Source organism: Symphalangus syndactylus, chromosome 4, assembly GCF_028878055.3.
Source record: "Symphalangus syndactylus isolate Jambi chromosome 4, NHGRI_mSymSyn1-v2.1_pri, whole genome shotgun sequence".
NCBI lineage: Eukaryota > Metazoa > Chordata > Mammalia > Primates > Hylobatidae > Symphalangus > Symphalangus syndactylus.
Window position 1 is genome coordinate 149938171 of NC_072426.2, and position 14142 is coordinate 149952312.

A 14142-nucleotide genomic window follows, 5' to 3' on the forward strand; every position below is an offset into this window, starting at 1 on the left:
AAAACCACTTGCTTGACTTTTCTGGAAGGGGATCCTCATTGATTTCACTTTGGCAAATGGCAAAATAACTTCAGAAATATTAATTCAAACCTTTTTCCCTATGTGATTGCAAAAACAGTGCTATGTAGGTGAAGCCAAAAATAACAAATGGAATTATTCACTGAATATTAAGGCAATTCCAAGGAACTAAAATGGATTACTTGAATATTCCAATATATAGAACAGTAGAGCAATGGTTCTCAAATCAGGGTTGATTTGCCAACGATAGATCCTCCCCCAACCTTCCAATTACACGGTCCCCTGTTGCTCCTTTTGTTCACTTTTCAGAATCGTGGCACTAGTGAGTAGAGGCCAGGAATGCTGCTAATCATTCTACAAGGCACGGAACATTCCCCTACAGAAAAGGAATTACCCAGGCTAATGTGTCAATAGTGCCGCTATTGGGAAACCTGCAGTTAAGTAAGAGTGGGCCTTGTCAGATGCAATAATTTAGCTGTATAGGTAATTTATTAGCCTCTTAACACATCAGAAAGTTGAAATTTGCTTGAATTTCACCCTGTAAAATCACGTAGAAATGTCAGAATGAGTTAATCTAAAATACCACTAGCAACTAGACTTAGTAAATGTTCTTAGAGAGAATTATTTATTGACCAGGGTAATATATTATTTTCTTTTTACATAGGCATTTCTCCACAGTGCTCCTTTGTTTCATAAAGAGAAGAGAATGGAGCAGTTCAGACATAGTATTCCTAGGTAAGTAAATATAAAACATTTCAGAATTATTTTCCTTTGCTCGCCTATAATTTCAAAAACAACCTTATATCTTTTTCAAAAAGGTTTATTCATAAAATTCTTTTGAATTAAAAAGTGTAATGTGTTATTAAAATATTTATGTTTCATAAAATTTCCTTTCTTCTTTGATATTTTAAAAATCGATGTATGTCAATGCTGTTTAGTATTAAATGTAGTATTAATATTAAAGACGCCATTTTGGAAAAAAACCTAATTAATGAATAAAGTGAACAAATCATGACTATATAGTGTGATCAATTTTTACAAACTGAAAAAATCCCTATAATCATATCTAGATCAAGATACAGAACACTGACCACATCTTAGAAGCTATCTTTATTCTCATTTCTCTTCACAAAATGTGACCAAGAATTGTTGACTTCTACCAACACAAGCAGTTTTTAGTTTTTCAATTTACATAAGTGAAATCCTATAGTATATAATCTTCAGTGTTTGAGTATTCTTCTTCTCAACCTTATCGTGTAAAACAGTTGGTTTCCCTGCTGACTGATTTTCCATTACATGAACTACTGCAATTTATTAATCTCTACATGTCTTTTCTCTACATGTTTATTCTCTACATGTCTTTTAATGGACATAATATGCATTTTTATCAGTGGAGGGTGTATAAACAGAAATGGAATTGATGCAGAAATCAGGGCAGTGAAGTAAATGAAAGGGTAAAATGAGAGCTAACAATATGGCCTCCCAAAATGCTCGGGTATAATTACTTAGAACATTTAGCTTTGGTTATAAAAAGTTACATATATTCATCATTTAAATTTTAAAACACAGAAATGTATAAAGAAGAGCATGATTACCTTAATTCTGTAATTTGTAGAAGACAACTTTTTTGTGTTGCATATCTTTTACTCTTACCACTACATGCACACACATACGCAATCTATATATACACTTTATTTTGTGAAAAGATTATATTTTAAATATATATGATCCGTGTGTGTGTGTAGTATATTAAGTTGTGTATCCTACTTTGTCATAATCATGAACCTCCTTTCATATCTAAGTTATACATCTGTATCATCATCTTATAGTTGTATTACATTCCTTTATGTGCTAATTTGTTTTTACTATAAATTATCTCATCAATTCTTTATTATTGTCTGTATAGCTTGCTTTTTATATTCACTATTATAAAGACAGCTGTACAATGAATTTATACATATACCTGACAGAATTGTATCACTTCTGTTGGATAGGAAATTTTATTCCAAAGTGAGTTGGCTATCTAAATGGAGCATATGTTAAAGGCCTTTCAACTTGCAATACCACATCTTCCTTGAATAGATATACACATTTATACTCCCACCAGGATTGTAAAGAATTATCGTTTCCTTCACTATTACCATCATGCAATATGTAGTATTTATTTATATTTCTTCTTTGTTAATATTCAGTTCAAGTTCTTTGCCCATCTTTCTAATGAAGCACCAGTTTGTTTTTCATTAGTATATCATGCAATATTTTAAGAGTATTAGTCCATTTTCATCCATTATGTATATTGCAAATAATTTCCTATTTTATTGTCTTTTAATTTGTTGCAGTGTTTTCTGCCATATACATATTTTCATTTTATTTTATGTTCACTTTTAGAAAGGCCTTTTTCAGCCTAAGAGTATAAATAATATAACTTTTCTACTTTTTTTCATTTTTTTATAATGCATTTTCTCTATTGTGAACCACATGACTACGTACGTTGTTGGCACTTTTTCTGGATTTTTGGATTTGTTTCATTGATCCTTTTGTCTGACGTTATGCTAAAACCATACTATAACAGCTTTATAATTCCTTGATATTAAGCATATTATTTGGTGTATACCTGTGATAGCACAAATTTTGATAATATTATGGATATACAAAAATTTTTGCAATTTCATATTCTTTTTCTATGACTCATTTCAATTATGCTTTTGAAAAAAACCTTGGGGTACTTGATGGCATTAAATAATATATGTCAAATGCATAGCCTAGTGCTGTACATGTTGACACTCAAAGATAGCTATAGTTAGTAATAGCCGTAGTAGTGGAAATTATAGTAAACATGTCAGCAGTAATTATATTAATGAATATTCATTAAACTGTGTAATAAGTTCAATTCTCAAAGAATACTTTAATATTTTCACTCACTTAAAACCTATATTCTTTATGAAATCTAAATTTCCCCAATCAAATGTACGCACTACTTAAAATAACACAATGCAGACCCAAAGATACACATCTAACACAACGTCTGACAGAGTTTTGAGTTTTCTAAGAGAGAACAAGCTTTGGAGGACCATGCATGTATGATATAAGATAACACTAAGAGTATGTGTTTTGGGCAATGATATACTTGTGCTTCAATCTTTCCTTCTCTAGATACTATCTCTGTAACCTTTGAGGCTCACTTCCTCATTTGAAATATGAAGACTGCTGAAACAATGAAATGAGCTACTGTGAAATAAGGTATGTAAATAGCCCAGTGCTTGATTACACTAGGTTTCTGTCCCAAGTTCTTCTCAAGTTTATTTGTATTTTATTATTTTTTTCTTCCTTTTTTCAGTTAGGCTTGAGCTGAATTTATTATTATTTGAGGGAGATGAGTTTTTTTTTCTTCCTCTAATGTTTCCATTTACAAAGAAACCATTTATTTATTTGCCTGTACATTTTATTTAATTATGTCCCTTTACACAGCAGAGTTAGAAATAGGGTTTTCTACCTGCTTCAAGGAGTTATATGAAAGATAAGTATTATGCCAAACACGTGAGCCTTTTCTCAAATAAGTGCAATGTGTTCAGATGCAAGGTAATTCCAAGAAGAAGTCATCAGATTCCTTATTACTCCCCTAAAGGGACATCTTTTTAGGATTTGGAGGCCTGGATAATCAGGATCCATTAAGCCTGTTAGAAAAGGCTGAGTGAAAAGAGAGTCAAAAAAGAAAAAGAGGATTATCGGGGGGAAATATATCTGGAAAACATGGAGGAAATGGGGAGACAGAATAAAGTTTCAGAAACTGGGACTCATAATGTTTTACTGATTTTCAAAGTGATTATGATATGCTCACTCCTATGCAAGGTGCGGGGCCAATACAAAAATCAACAGCTGCCACCATTACTTGACCTGTCTCATTTTGGCAAAGAATCAGTTGCATCTAGAGTTGAGACATCCCGAAGCATCTTGTAGTCCAGAGCTCTCAAAAGCATGAACAAGCCTTTTCCTTAAAACAATCACAGCAAATACCATTCCATACATTTAAACACAATGCATTATAGCCAAAAAGAAAAAGCCTGTTTCCAGAGTATTTAAGGGTTTGCTGAGAGTGTCTTCAAGGGGTGGAAGATCAAAGTAAGGGATGTCTCAAGAGCTAAAGTAAATGAAAACAGCAAATGAGATTAGAAGCCCACTCATACTTTCCTCTCCAGCTCTGCTGTTGCTATTCCCGAAGTTCATGCTTTAATTACCTTGTTGTAGGAAATTACAGGTGAGACTAAATTGTTTTCCCTACTGCTGCTTCTCTCCCTCCCCATGCATCCCATACACACCAGCTGATCACTGTTCTTGAAGCATCACTCTTATCTGATGCTTCCTTCCTCAAAGGTCTCTCCTGGTATCCTACTACCTAACGAATAAAGCTTATATATATTCTGGAAGTCCTAGGAAGTTTTTAAGTAAATGTAGTTAGTGATGATAATAACACCCCAAAGCCTATGGTCCCCCATCTATAAAATGTAGATAATAAAACATACTTTGCAAAGCTATTGTGAGTATAAATATGATATTTGTAAAAATAATAATAAGGCAGATTTACTACGAAGCCACTTGAATCTGAAAAATATTTTAAATAAATAACGAAGTAGGGAAAATATGATTTTAAAATTTTTATTGAATGACTACTATGTGCCAAGGAATATTCAAGGCATGCTACTTGTAAACAAGGTCTCTCCTTTCACAGAGTTTATAAGAGTTTATTTTGAGAGCTAAGAATATTAATTATCAGCTCCTTACAATTTGTTATTCCCAAAGAATTTGTGAATTTTGAGGCACACCTGCTTTGTGTATTGCAACTAATTCCAGATGAATTTCTTGTTGCTTGCTTACATGCCTTTGGTTCTAAAGAATTCCAGATTAGTTACCAAAGTGGCAGGGTGGGGAATTTGTTGCTATGAAACAATGTTGAGTAAAACAAAGTTGAATTATTTAACCAGAAATACTGTGTCTAAAAACACAAAAATTCAATTTTGCCGTTTTACTAGCCCTTGAGCTGTTAAATTTCTCTGTTAAATGGGTAACTAAAACCCATTTAAGAATTTATTTCAAAGCAGCGCTGGGCGCGGTGGCTCACGCCTGTAATCCTAACACTTTGGGAGGCTGAGGCAGGCAGATCACCTGAGGTCAGGAGTTCGAGACCAGCCTGGCCAACATGGCGAAACCCCATCTCTACTAATAATCCAAAAATGAGCCGAGGTGTGGTAGTGGGTGCATGTACTTTCTCCCTTGTAGTGTACCAGGCCTATGGTATTCAGTGAAGAAATAAATGAAAGAAGAGGATTGGTATAGATAATTTCCTTTCATTTTTCATGTCATGAAGTAACTTTATAAATAATACTTTCGTGGCTGGGCATGGTGGCTCACACCTGTAATCCCAGCACATGGGAGGATAGCATGAGCCCAAGAGTTTGAGACCAGCAAGACCCCATCTCTATAAAAAAAAAAAAAAAAAAAAAAAAAAAAAAACAAAATTAGACATATTGGTGTACCTCTGTAGTCCCAGCTACTTAGGAGGCTCAGGTGGGAGGATCACTTGAGCCCAGAAAGTCCAGGGTACAGTGACCTATGATCACACCATTGCATTCCAGACTGGGTGACAGAGTGAGACCCTGCCTCAAAAATAAAATAATAATAATAATAATAATAATAATAATATTTCCTAAATTCAAAGTAAAACATTTTTAAAAAATTAAAGGTAATTTAATTACAATCTTCTTATAGTTACTCAAAAAGTAATTATTTATAATGCTGCATTTGTTTTCTTACAGTATATAAAGTTTTATTTTAGAAGTTGCTCCCTGTTCAGTCTGAATCAAGAAATTTTAAAAAATTAACACAATTTTCTTTTTAGAGAGAACATTGAAAAAACAGTAAAACATTTTCATTTCAACTAATTATTTTTATATTTAAACTCTTCGACCAGATTAAGTCAATGGTAGGATAGGAAATTCACATTCCTTTAATCTGAATCTTTTTCTCTATTTTATTTTCACAGTCAATTAAAATCAAATATGAAGAGTCAACTATTAGAAAAGTTTTTAAAATCCTATCTTACTAAAACAGAATGCAACAAAGAAAGAAGAAAATAAGGCCGGGCGCGGTGGCTCACGCTTGTAATCCCAGCACTTTGGGAGGCCGAGGCGGGCAGATCACAAGGTCAGGAGATCGAGACCACGGTGAAACCCCGTCTCTACTAAAAATACAAAAAAAATTAGCCGGGCGTGGTGGCGGGCGCCTGTAGTCCCAGCTACTCGGAGAGGCTGAGGCAGGAGAATGGCGTGAACCCGGGAGGCAGAGCTTGCAGTGAGCCGAGATTGCGCCACTGCACTCCAGCCTGGGTGACAGAACGAGACTCCGTCTCAAAAGAAAAAAAAAAAAAAAGAAAGAAGAAAATAAAGAAAGAAGGAAAGAAGGAAGGAAGGAAGACATAAAGCCTGATTCAAAGTGATTTTATAAAAAGTAACAGAAGTTTTTATTAATGTAAATATTAATTTGTGAAAATTATATTAATGAAGACCCCCTTCACTGAGTATTTTTAAATGAAAATCTTCTAAACGCTTATTTGCATTTTTCTTCCTCTATGTAATGCAAGGTAAATTAAAACAGATGGTTTCAGAAATGCATTCTCAAAGTTGAATAGTTATGGGTAAGAACAGGAAAGACAGAGTTATATTAGAACTAAAATATTACATCTCTAACTCCTTTTTTCTCCATACTATACAAACTTTATCAAATTCATTACAGAGCTCTACAAGGATACCATTGATATATTCTCTTTCCTCTAATTCTGGAATCTAAAGTCCAGAACCTTGAAGAATCTTCTTCCTGCACTCCATGTCACTTGTATACACAGCCTTATCGAATTTCCCTGCTTGGCTCCAACCTCTTATTAGCTAAAAAATAATAACAGTAGTTTATACTGTCCCCAGTTCATCAGAAAGAAAGTCCTGCCACACTGGAACATAATGGTGAAAAATACATAAGGATAGAGCTTACTGCAAAAGACCAAACGCAAAAAAGTACCAAGTGAAAAAGCAAAACCAGTGACCAAAAGTCAATTTGAAGGTAAGGACCATGAATTCAGCATCAGTGAGGATGAAATACGTAATTTGTATATCGTTCCCCTTGTGATGTTAAAATATCATTGACATAACTTGTTCAGCTTGGCCCACTGAAGGCAGGTATATAGCTCTACTTCCTTCCAAAGCTCTACTAAAATAAGAGTAATGAATTATAACCAGAGAGATAAAACGAATAGGGTTGAAAATAACGAGGAAAGACATTGGTATATTTTTTGAAGATGAAAAATCAACAGAGGGGGTACCACAGGAGAGAAAGCTAAATACTATGTATCTGTAGATAAGAGTAACTATGAGCAACTAATCTTAAGACCCAGATCTACAGACACATTTATTCAGCAGGTGCTACACAAAATGAGAGACAGATAAAAAATGGAGATATTGACTGAAGTTTACTTAAAGACCAATTTGTCCTTCAGATCCCCCATCTACCATCCCTGCCCAGTCAAGCAACTGCATCTTCTAAATCTTAGCTTAATCCTAAAGGCTTATTTCATGGAGAAACTTAAACAAAGGCTTCAAACTCAGGGTCCCTAGGTACAGCAATGATTAGGGACAAGATGAACTGAAAGAGAGAGACAGAGAGAGAGAGGATTAAGAGAAAGCCTACAGAGAGAATTGCAAATCTCCAAGCCCCTTGTCTCACCTAGTTCCATGATAGCTGGCAGCCAGACATATACTCCCTAACCACCAACCCCACCCACTCACCACCACACACTCCCCCAAACCATAGAAAGCTTTTTCTCTGGAGAGTCTTTGTGACCAGAGGAGAAAGTCATATGTTGTTTACAGAGATTTTCCTCTGAGGGAGGTGGAGGAATCTTCCACCCACTCACCTTATATCCAAGAAGACCTAACATATAAACTGAATTGGTAAGTAAAATCCTAAAAAGAAAAGCCCAGGCCCAGATGGACTTGACAGGTGAATTCTAGAAAGTAACTTTGAAAAGAAATACTACCAATTCTACACAAACACTTTCCAAAAATTTAGTAGAAAAAAAAAAAAACATGTGCCATCTTATTCAACGAGATCATTACTACCTTGATACCAAAGTCCAAGAAACACATGGAGATAAAAAAATTTCTTAAAGGCTTATGTTTCTTAGAAACACAGAGGCAAAACATTTCTTAGCAAAACAACAAAATGAATCCAGCCATACAGAAAAGGATTATAATCCATGAAAAAGTGGGATTTATCCCAGAAATGCAAGGTTAGTCTAACATCTGAAAATCAGTTTATATAAGAAACCATATTAACAAAGAAAAAAATGATATAATCACCTACATAAAAGCACTGAATTCTGATAAAAACTCTCAGTAAACTAGAAACAGAATGGAATTTTCTCAATCTAATAAAGGACGTCCATGAAAAACCCACAGCTAGTATCCTACTTGAGGGAAGGCTGACTGCTATCCCCCTGTGATACAGAACAAGGGAAGGAAATCTGCCTGCACTACTTTAATCAAATATGGAGGCTATAGCTATTATAGTAATGCAAATTAATTCATTTATTGACTAACAACATCCAGATTGGAAAGAAAGCAGTAAAACTAGCCGGGCACAGTGGCTCACACTTGTAATTCCAGCACTTTGGGAGGCTGAGGCAGACAGATCACTTGAGCCCAGGAATTCAAGACAAGCTTGGGTAGCATAGCAAGACCCCATCTCTACAAAAAATACAAAAATTAGCTGAGTGTGGTAGTGCACCTGTAGGTCCAGCTACTTGGGAGGCTAGGGTGGTAGGATCACTTGGGCCTGGGGAGGTCGGGTTTGCAATAAGCAGTGATCACACCACTGCACTCTGGCCTGGGCAACAGAGTGAGACCCTGTCTCAAAACAACAACAACAAAGCAGTAAAACTACCCTTATTTATTCATGGACTATATGATTCTGAATGTATAAAATCTTAAGGAATTTACAGAATATTTTATTAGAATAAATGAGTTTAGCAAGGTCAGAGAATACAAGACCAATATACAAAAATCAACTGAATTTTATATACTAGCAATGAAAAATCACAAAATGAAATCAAGAAAACGATTTCATTCATAGACCAAAAGAATAAATGATTTGGGAATAAATTTAACTAAAGAAGCGTAAGACCTGTACAGTGAAAATTACAAAACTTTGCTAAGAGAAACTAAGGATCTAAATAAATAGAGAGACCCACTATGTTCATAGATTCAAACAGTCAGTAATAAGGTGGCAATTCTCCTAAGGTTGATCTATAAATAAATGCAATCCCTATCAAAATCCCAGCAGGTCTAGAACTTTCTTAAAGCTACAGTAATCAAGACAGTGTGTGTGTTAGTCTTTTTTGTATCGCTATAAAGGAATACCAAATGCTGGTGCCGTGCAGAACTGTGGTAATTTATGCAGAACCTAGCTAAGTAGTTTACAAAGAAAGAGATTTATTTGGCTCACACTTTAATATGGCACCAGCATTTTTCTGGTGAGGCTTCCAGAAGCTTTTACTCATGGAGAGAGGTGTAGAGGGAGCCAGCATCTCACGTGATGAGATGGGGAGCAAGAGAGAGAAGGGGAGGTCCCAGACTCTTACACAAACATTTTTTGTGTGAACTAATCAACAAGAACTTACTCATTACCAAGTGGATGGAGCTAAGTCATTCATGAGGGATCCAGACCCATGATCCAATGCCTGCCACCAGGTCCCACTTCAACATTGCGGATCATATTTTAACATGAGATTTGTACATACAGCTGAACCATATCAGTGTGCTATTGGCTTAGAGATAGACTGATAGATCAGAATAGAGAATCCAGAAACACCCACCAAAATTTTAAAAAACAAACAAAACCAACTTACATTTATGGTGAAAAGATTTTTGATAAAGATACTAAAGCAAATTAACAGGGAAAGGATAGCCTATTCAACAAATGGTGTTAGAACAACTGGTTAATCATATGCAAAGACGAAAACAAAACAATTAAAAAAACCTTAAAATACTTAAAACTCTTATTTCTCACCATACTCATACACTAACATAAAATATCATATACCTAAATATAAGAGTTAAAACTATGAAACTGTTAGAACAAAATGAAGTTTTGTTCTTGTGAATTTCTAAACATGACATCAAAGCTGAAATTTTACTCTACAAAGGACACGATTAAGAAAATTAAAAGACAACCCCAAAATGTAGATGAAATTTTTGCAAGTCATATATCTGATAAAGGCCTTCTATCTAGAATATAGGAATAACACTTCCAAATAAACTAGATGACAAACAACACAAGGAAAAAAGAAAGGGCAAAATATTTTAATAGACATTTCACCAAAAATTGTATTTAAATGGCAAATAGACACATGAAAAGATGCTCAACATATTAGTTATTAGGGTAAATTTTGTAATTTAAACTACAACGAATGATCACTACCTTTATCCACTAGAATAGCTGTAATCCAAAAGAATTACAACACAAAATATAGGTGAGGATGTGGAGTATTTGCAACTCTCATATATATTGTTAATAGGAATATAAAATATATACTATTTCATAAGCTAGTTTGACAGTTTCTTGAAAAATCATAATACGCATAATATGGCCTGTAATTTCACTGCTAGTTATCTACCCAAGTGAAACAAATATATGTCCCCAGGAAGACTTGTATGTGACTATTCATAGTCATATCACACATAACAGCACCAAACTGGAAAAATTCCAAAATTAATCAACTGGCTATATAGATACATAAAATGGGGTATATGGATACAATAAAATACTACTCAGCAAATCAAACTGTGGATACATACTGCCACATGAATGAGCATCAAAAACATTGTGTGGTGAAAGAAGCCAGACACAAAAGACTACATTTTGTATAATCCCATTTATAGGGCATTTCTGGAAAATGCAAAACTATAGAAAGTGAAAGCCAACTGGAACTTGCCTGGGGCTTGGGGTGGAAGCAAAGACTGACTGCATAGGCACAAGGGAACGTTTTGGGATCGTAAAGATATTGTAAAATTGAACTGTAGCAATTGTTGCACATTCATACATCATTATCCACTTACAGTGAGTAAATTTTATGGTATGTAAATTATACCATGACATATGGCATACTTCTATAAAATGAAGAAAAATGCTAAGAAAGAGAAAGGCATACAGACCAGGAAATTGTTCTCTAGCACTGGAGAGAAAGGCGCTGTACATAAGCCTTGAAAATAACTAGTCACTTGTGACAGAAAGATAGAGGCTTCCAGGAAATAACAGAGGAAAAAAATGGAATTTTAGACTAACTATTATATTTGTTGCCAATTTTCAGTGGAGTTTTACAACTACTTTAGAAACTGTAAAGATAATTGGTGGTAGAGACAATCAAAATAATTATTAATTCAAATAACTGTAAAATCATGTATAAGAAAAAAATAACAATAAATAATACAGTGTTGCAATAAAATAAACAACAAATTTGTATTTACCCCCCAACTTAGATAAAGCATAACTCCTTTAAGATGATGAACCAATGAGACTGGGGTTGGGAAGGAAGAAGAGAATGAATGGGGGTTTGAGGGAAGAATAAAAGCAGGGATAAGAGCCCAGATCCTTATCTTCTATAATAATAAGCCATGCGCAAAATCTCAATGTGAAAAATCAAGAAAGAGTACCAAAAGTATAATATTTGGGAATATGGACATAATTACCAATAGCAACCATAAAGAAACTTGAAAGGCATTGTCTTTGGAGCATACAACTAAAGAATAGGCAGAGGACAGCTTTTCATTAGTAGTCCAGTTATGCTGTTTTACTTTTAACTATTTTCATATACCATTTGATTTTTAAAAATTGAATTTTCAGCAAAATCAAAATACATAACTCAATATGTTAGAGCATATAATTACACTACAGTGGAAATGTTTTAATATTCTCCATAATTCAGATTCTACTTTTTTTTTTTTCTCATGTCTCCCAGGCTGGAGAGCAGGGGTGCAATCACAGCTCACCGCAGCCTCGAACTCCTGGGCTCAAGCAATCCTCCCACCTCAGCCTACCAAGCAGCTGGGATTACAGGCATGTGCCACCATGCCTAATTAACTTTTAAAAATTTTTTGTAGAAATGGGGTCTCACTCTGTTGCCCAGGCTGGTCTCAAACTCCAGACCTCAATCGATCCTCCTGTCTCAGTCTCCCAAAGTCCTAGGACGAGAGGTGTGAGCCACCACAGATTCTACTTTTTAAAACAATTTTTCTCCTCCACTCCCCGATATCAATCTGTACTGGTCAAATAATTTTCATTGTCCACATGTGTAACTCACTCTTACTGTAATCTCTGCCTCTCATTAAACTACTTCTTCCTTTTTCTCATCCATCAAAATAGTACCCATTGTTCAAGGCCACATTTATATATTAACTTCAGCTTGAAGTTTTTGCCATCCACTTAAGCAATATTTCAACTTCATATTGTAGCTCTTAATTAGATGGTCTTTTAACACGGGGCAATTGTGGTCATCATCATTCAACAAGTACTTGCTGAATCATCTGTGTATACACGAAATCATTCTGTTTTTGGACAAAGAGACTGATAAACAAATTTGAGAGCTACTGGGTACCAAAATGTAGACTGTTTATATCTGCACAGTGAGGAAGAGGAGAATGTCCAGATAAATCCAAAGTTTCTGTCGTGAGAGGCACTGGGTAAATAGAGGATGCTATGGGAGGACCAGTTTGGGCTGTGAGAAAATAATGATTCATGTTGACCCTGCAAGTTGGGGAGCATTTAAGCCATCAATGTGACAATTCTAAGTTGACAGTAGGATACATGATTGTACTTATCCAGAGCACCCTATCCTGTAAATACAAATGTCACAGCTATCTATGTATCTAATTGGAAAATGTAACCATGAGTGTGATTGAAAGTCCTGTAGAGGAGGTTATACAGTGAAAGGGCAATAAACAACCACCCCTGGGGAACTACAAAATCTGACATACAGATCCCAGGGGGTGAACCAGTGAAACAACAAGAGGAGAGAGACTGGAGATGTGGTGTCATGAAATCTAAAGTAAGAGGGTGTTTCTGAAAGGAGGGAATGGTTTAAAAGAGTTAAATTCTGCATACTTTGTGAAATACCAACTGAAAAGATCACTGGGGATTGGGGCAAGAGGAGTGATTTCATCCAGCACAATGTAAGGCAGAAAACAGGCAGACAAAATGAAGAGAGGTGGGTTCAGTATTTGATGAATTCTCCAAGATAATGGGACTTTTTCTACTGAGCTAGAATGGGACTTTTTCAAGCTGGGCACAGTGGCTCACGCTTGTAATCCCAGCACTTTTGGAGGCCGAGGCGGGCGGATCACGAGGTCAGGAGATCGAGACCACGGTGAAACCCCGTCTCTACTAAAAATACAAAAAATTAGCTGGGCGTGGTGGCGGGCACCTGTAGTCCCAGCTACTTGGGAGGCTGAGGCAGGAGAATGGCGTGAACCCGCCGAGATTGCGCCACTGCACTCCAGCCTGGGCGACAGAGCGAGACTCCGTCTCAAAAAAAAAAAAAAAAAAAAAAAAAATAGAATGGGACTTTTTCTACCAAGTTAAAAAAAAAAAAAAATGGACCGAACTACAGGTTTGGTCCATTTTTAGTAATATCTTTCTACTCAGGTTCCTCAAACCAATCTATATCTAAGAGACCCCCAGACTAAAGTTCAAGTTCATTCTTTTAACAAATTAGCACCTAAAGTTTTCTTGCATTTGAAACCAATAGCAATTAGCACTTAATTTGTTAAAAGAATGAAATTGAACTTTAGTCTGGGGGTCCTTTAGATATAGATTGGTTTGAGGAACCTGAGTAGAAACATATCACTAAAAACGGACCATTAGAAGTTTTCAGGGGAGCCAAACAATATCAATGAGAAGATGCATGACTCATTAGTTTTTGAGAAAAGAAGATTTCAAACCCAATTTCTCTTTCAGTGGAATTCGTGAAAGTGGGTGGAAAGGCCTGAATAAATAATGTAAACATTGCTTAGGTAGTCGGAAGATAAA

At 35.3% G+C, this 14142-nt stretch overlaps 1 protein-coding gene and 1 long non-coding RNA gene across 6 annotated transcripts in view; one reads left to right on the forward strand and one right to left on the reverse strand.

Annotated features, from left to right (window-relative positions):
• VEGFC (vascular endothelial growth factor C) overlaps positions 1–14142 on the reverse strand; it is a 479792-nt gene that overhangs the window by 43541 nt on the left and 422109 nt on the right. The window lies entirely within an intron of this gene.
• LOC134736531 (uncharacterized) lies at positions 416–3258 on the forward strand. Its single transcript, XR_010120626.1, has 3 exons — positions 416–459; positions 683–753; positions 3172–3258. It is a non-coding gene; the product is annotated as an uncharacterized lncRNA (long non-coding RNA).